This window comes from Wolffia australiana, chromosome 19 (assembly GCF_029677425.1).
Source record: "Wolffia australiana isolate 7733 chromosome 19, ASM2967742v1".
NCBI classification, from domain to species: Eukaryota; Viridiplantae; Streptophyta; class Magnoliopsida; order Alismatales; family Araceae; genus Wolffia; species Wolffia australiana.
This window is the reverse complement of record NC_135853.1, coordinates 2,428,930-2,435,554: the sequence shown is the minus strand read 5'-3', so window position 1 is coordinate 2,435,554 and position 6,625 is coordinate 2,428,930. Positions and strand designations below refer to the sequence as shown.

The 6,625-nt window shown below is 42.4% G+C and overlaps 1 long non-coding RNA gene across 1 annotated transcript; it reads left to right on the top strand.

Annotated features, from left to right (window-relative positions):
- The first annotated feature begins 1,029 nt into the window (after nucleotides 1-1,029).
- Nucleotides 1,030-3,869, top strand: LOC144715648 (uncharacterized). The gene is made up of 2 exons (XR_013584678.1): nucleotides 1,030-2,568; nucleotides 2,807-3,869. It is a non-coding gene; the product is annotated as an uncharacterized LOC144715648 (long non-coding RNA).
- Nucleotides 3,870-6,625: the final 2,756 nt, after the last annotated feature.

The window sequence follows — 6,625 nt, the reverse complement described above, 5'->3', positions numbered from 1 at the left end:
AGCTGAATTTGAAAATTTATACTCAATAAATTATCGAGGTCAAGAGGTTTATTTGAAACATTGATTAGTGCCTTATTTGTGATATTTTTTTGTTTTTAAAGTAATTTTTATTTGTAATTGCTTTAAGTGATTTATGCTTTATTTGCAATGGTTTTTATTCAAATATTTTTCTCATCGTGTTTGTGCTTGTTCGACTATTGAAACTAAGACTGATATATTTTCAACAATTGTCTTTTCTCTGATTCACCCTGACATGCTATATTTATTATTTTAACCAAATCATGAAATGAAATACAAATTCACACATATCATTTACAGCCCATAAAGTTTAGTAATGACGGAGTAAATCATTGTTTTAACTTAAAACGGGTTCCAATTTTTTCAAAATCAATAATAATATTAATTGATTAATAACAAAAATTTTCATAAATTGCTGACTTTTGAAATATTTTGATAATATTGAATTTCACATTATTTAACTCCACAAACTCAATCTCTTGACATTTTGCGCAAAAGTCCCTGATTTTATTCATGCACGAAAACCAAAGCCACCCAAAAGTAATTTGAAATATGCCCATCTGCTTTCTCCCTCCTTTACATTTCCCTAGAAAACCTGATGGCGCACGCCATCAAAGTTTGTTGACAATGTCGTCCGCACTGCCCGCCACCGTTATCGACAGCCCGGTGAAGATGCTCGGTTATTAGATTTTGATTTTCGTCATTTTCCTAGTCATGTCTCGTGTTTTCTGTATTTGTCATTTTTTTTTCGTTGCATTCCCGACACGTCACGTAAGTCCGTCTTTGTCGTCATGGGAAGGGACCCCTAGTCCTTTCCCCTTTCCCTTTTTCTTTTATATTTTCAATTTCCCTTGTTTATTTCTTTGTAATGGGGGCCCATTCTATAAGGGCCCCTAACAAATCAGACTTCCCCCCCCCGGCCCCTTGTTGACCCACATAAGGGGCCCAATTGACCTCTTCACCCTTTTTATAAGGGAAGAAGGGGTGCCTTAGGTCATTAGACCAGGAAGAAGAAGAAAATTAGTGTTATTTCTCTTTAAAAGGGGAAAAGAAGAAGGAAGAAAGGAGAGGGAGAAATGGCCAAGAGACTGAGGAGAAAGACAAAGGAAATCTGGCGGAGAGCACCTTCCCATCACGAGATTAGGAAGATTCATCGCTGTCCTCATCCACTGAGGACCAGAGTCGACGACCCTTAAGCATTCATCCAATCGCTTCCATGAAAGGGGAATAAACACGATCGCGCTCGCCAGCTAGCTCGCGATCGAGGCGTCGGATCGATTGCAGCTTCATCCATGTGGCACCATGACAGTTTCCGTGAGCCCGAAGACCCCAAGTACTGGTCGATTGGCAATGATTGCCACCGCAACAAATTTGCAACGAACTCACCCAATCTGTGGGTGACCCGATCCTATGGCCGTGGTAAAATTCCTGATCTGGGAGAAGTCCGCGGCCGATTGTGTTCGTGAATCAAGGTCATCTGCCCCTTCCGCTTGTGAAGCCGTGAGATTTCACTTGCTCTGTTGCGTCTGAGAGGCTCCGGACGATCTGGAAAAGGCCCTAGTTGACATCCTGTGGACGTCTGCTGGCGATCTAGAATTCGGGAGACTGCCGTTAGGCAAACTCACCCGCTCTCCTTAGCCGCCTTGGCGTTCATGGATATCTCATTCTAGTTGGGGGCCAAGAAACGATAGCGCCCGTGGAGCATCCGATCGGCGCCCACCATGCCTCCTGAATTGTAACCAATTGGTAGACGGCGGTTGCTACTGAAACAGGCTGGGTGTGCCTTCCCCTGTCACCATCGCACGGAGTCGTCTCCTCTGTTCGTGGTGGTTTGAGGGATCCTGTGGTTACCACAATCACTTTGTTGCCGACCCCTGGCACGGAATTCGATGCTTGAGGTTCCCGTTGTCACTGGAAGAATCGGACGGACCGTTGACTCCCTCTCGGACCTTGGATTGACCTTGGCCGCCGTCTGTTGCCGATCTTCGCTCTCACTTGCTGAATTGATTCCGCCCGCACGACCCTCGCCAATGATCGCCCCGCCAGAGCCAGCAAGACTGCTCGAGCTTTTTGCTTACACGGTCCACCCGCCTCGTCCTCGGCATTGTCCCTCTCCCTTCGACCTTCAATGACTGCTCCTGCATCTCGTCAGTTGAGCCGCCACTCACTCTCCAGTGCCTCTCCATTACACCCGCTCCGACTGCCATGATTGTCAACAAATTCTGCACTACGAGCCCGCCGATGAGGTACGCCGTCCTCTCGTGACGCTTGTTTACTAATCTCTTTCAGTATAGCTTTGATTTGACTCTAGCGCGCTCGGGCTAGGTAGGTGAGAGAGGTATTTGAGAGAAACCATGACAACTTTGAGCGTCTTACCAGTGCGGACGAGTGCGTCCATTAGGTGCAAGCCCTACGGATTGATTCTGTTCGGCCGTAGACGCCTTCGTCGCTCCGACGAGGTTTGAGATGCCTCCACCGCCATCACCCGGCAACCCCGGTCAACCTTGGAGTTCAACGTCTCCCTCGAGTTGGAGCCTGCATGTACGACAGGTAGGACGCCTCTTCATCACCTCATAGTTGCATTTACCCGTTAGGTTTACCCATCAGACGACGACACCATCGACGTTTGATACCACTATCTATCTTTGGTACTAAGCCATTATACTCAGTGCCAACCATATGGCGTCCCTGACGACGTCTGCCACCACGTATGGCGCGCATGGAATAGACAGACTTTTCTGTACCGGTAGAGACGCTTCTTAGTTTTCTCTCATTTCTTTCCTCTCAGACCTACTTAGCCCTTGCGCGGTGAAATCCAGATGAAAGTATATTGTAGAAGGTAAAATAACAAGCTGCGGAGAGAGGGTGTACCTCGTCATCGGCGGTTCGTTGTGCAGGCTATTCGTCGATGCGGCGGCCAGAGCTGGTGCTACGGATAGGAGGCGAAGAGCAACGACTGCGCAACTGGCGTGTCTGCGCAAGAGCGAGGGAATAGGAGTAGAGGCTTGGGCTAGCGGAGATGTTTGTATCTAGCTGAATCCTTTAAGGGCAGTCACCTCGCACTCGGTGTGATCACAATGGTCACTTAGGAACCCAACCAGCGTTGGCGATGTCTAAGAATGCTGCACAATTGCGGACACAAAATGGAGTTGGCCAGTCTCGATGAAGTTCATGGCATGGGGGACGCACGATAGAGCCTAATTACGGGTGCTTCTCGAGATCTACTGTTGACCAAAGTCTGCTACACGCTCGATCGTCGATAGGGTATTATCGTGGAAGCTGGATTGACGGTATCTGCAGATCTGGCCGACCAGAGGGAGCACCAAATTTTTTCCCTAATGGAAGATAGAAGAGCAGCCCACGGTCACACTGTCCTGGGTCAACTGCAGGATCAAGTGCAGTTGCCCGTCAGAGTGCAATCAGCGTACGCAGCCAACAAGGCGACAACTTGTCTAGGGGGGGGACATCTCGATGGATACCCACATAACAAACGGGACTAATTAGGCTCTGAATTTTGTGACGGTGGATTCCCCAAGGGCAGGGCGATGAGTCAACACCGTCCGGTCGGGCAGTCAGGTTTGTTGACCGGAATCTTCACGACGCCGGCGTGATGTTTGTGCCAACTGAGCGCGTGGAGAAAAGGTGTGGGGAACACGTCCATGGCGGCTTGGAGAGGGTTGGAGGATCTTGTACCCACCAAAGGCTTCTCACGGCAGGGGAGGAGGCAGATCGACTCCACACGCTAGATAAGAACTTGCTCCCCCAACCTCTCGACCTCCTCTTCCTTTTTTTTTCTTCTTTAAGGGGCGGATCCTGCTTCCTTCAACAACACAATTTCTTAAGAAAAACAAGTCCGATATCTTAGGGTGCCCACTCTTCCCTTATGAAGGGAAGTCAATTGGGCCCCCTATTGGGTAAACAAAGAGAGAGGAAAATGGGGTCCATTAGGGGCCCTTATATCATGGGCCCCCCATTACAAAATAAAGTGGGAATGAAAACATAAAAAGAAAAGACAAAGGTGGAATAAGGGAGGGGGAGTCCAAATTGCTAAGGACCCCCCTTCAGCATGATCACAAGGACAGCGGCGTAGACGGGACGCGTGGCAGTACGACAAAAACAGGACGACAAGTGCGGAAATCGCAAAAATACGACTATAGAAGACGATGAAAATCAAAAGCAATAAACAAGCATGTGTCACCCCCCTGTCGATGACGCTGGCGGGCGGTGCAGATGATGTCGTAACGTTTCGCGATGGTGGATGATAAGCCTAAAAATGCGTATAAATATGTCGTTGATTTGATGTTTAGACTTGTACAATAAATTTATAAATACCCTTGATCACTAAATATAAAATATAGAGCAAGCAAGGGGTCGAACCACATGGAGGCAGCAAGTAAGAATTTTTATCCAATTTTAATGAATTAATTCAAAGATGAATTAATTAACCTTAATTATGCTTAATAATAATTTTATTTGATCAAAATCAAATAAAAAACTTAATTTTGATTTTAAATATTTCAGTCAAAAACCACAGGATAGATTTATTTCAATTATAAGATCAGATGAATTCGGATTCTTGATTTCCCAATTATTATAAAATTTTAAGACAACTTTTACAAATTAAAATTGGGAATTAAAAATTGAAAAAAGGGATTTTTAAATTCGACTTCAAGATGGATGAATTTTTTAGTCAAATTTTTTTTTAGGTTTTTAATATATTTAGTTAAATTTCCAAACAATAAAAATTGAAATCTAGAGACAGAAACTAGACAAATTAACCTAGAGAGAGAAAATGAAGAATTTGAGGAAATGATGAAATCCGAACCTAAATTAAAAATCCAATAATGCAAAAATGTTCAAAATTGATATATAATTAAAGATTAGAAACCAAATCTTGAAACCGAATCAAAATGCAGTGCTAATTTCATTCAAAAAAACTTCTACGGCATGTACATTTCGCCCATACCTTGGCGTTTTAGAATCGTTCAAGAAGAAGATTGAAATACAAATTAGAAACTTACAAATTGGAGTGCAGAATCAAGAACTGTCGACTTCCAAAGCAACTCTTGTGTCCTTCCTGGCCAAATCCTTGGAGAGAGATTCAAAAAGTGAATTTCGCCCTTTTCCAGACTTCTATTTAAAGATCAAACCATAGGGAATGTAGAGGGGGAAAAGACAAACATGCCCTCAAAATTGCAGCCCAATCTGACCTCTAGATCTCAAGATATCGTCATTTTACTAGCGCTTAATCTCCACCGTTGGATCTCGGTTATCTTTATTAAAAAATGGAATTTTTCTATTGGTTGGCATTTCTTTTTCTTCCATCCTCGGATCGTGCACTGTCGCATTTTTTTGCACTTGAGCGAGTCACAATCATTGTGAAATGATTGTCTTGTTATAGATGGTCGAGAAAGCTCCACGTCACCGAAATAATATTAAAAAAAGGACAAAAGACTTTTATTATTTTTTACCACATGCGTCGTCGATTCCGTGTGCATTTAATGCACGCGGTGAATCGACGCCGCATGCGCTTATTCACATGTGTCGGTTAGCGCGTGCATTAAATGCACGCCCTAACTACCTAAAAAAAAACTAAGCATTGCGCGTGTGTCGATTTGTGCGTGCATTAAATGCACGCGGCTAACCGATTCACGTGCAAAAGATCACGCGTATCGGTTGCGGTGTGCATTTAATGCACGCAGCTAACGGACAAGGTATATAAAAAAATAAAAAAGATACCTTCGCCGACTTTTGTGTTTTTCATATATATATGTATAAAAACGCATCCACGTATTTACCCAAATTTCGGGCGAATGACGTGGATGCCCCTTGATATATATATATATATATATATATATATATATATATATTATAAAAAGTGCTAAATAAATAGCATATGTATTATTTAAATACAACAAAATCATTTCTTGGCTAAATATTGGTCAGAAAATTATATAAAAATATGGAAAAATTTCAGAAAAATTATGAGAGCCCTTACCAACCTTTAGCCAAGTATTTAAAGCCTAAAATGTAAAAAATATTTCTTCAATAAAATGAGGTTAAATACCATGTAAAAAATGATAAAAAATTAGAAATAATAGTAAAACCAAAATGTAAGTCATTTATCTCCATTTTAATATGATAACATGCAAATATGGTGATTAAAAGACATAAATATAATGTAAAATTCATCAATTAATCATGTTATTTTGAAAATTATCAGTGGGCGCCATCATTATGATATTAAGAAAAGGCAAAAACCAAAGATTGATTTTAGTTCCTAAGTATCCCTGAGTTTCCTTGGGATGCTCCATCCACATTCAACTTATACATGTTCTTAGGAGGAGGCATCCACCAAATAGGTTTATTGTAGTAGACATATTCAAGTGGGTCGACTGGGAATTTCCAATTTAGTAGTCCTTGTACATCTTTTTTGCTTGTTATTTTAAATGGAGTAAGAAGGAGAGATACATTATGGATCACTCCCTCTACCTTTTTAATAATATTCCCATAACCCCTATGCTTACTTTCCCATTTGCACATATTCCTCTGTTTCTAAATTTCCCATGATAATAAAACTCATGAATGTTTTTTCAGGAGAGAAACT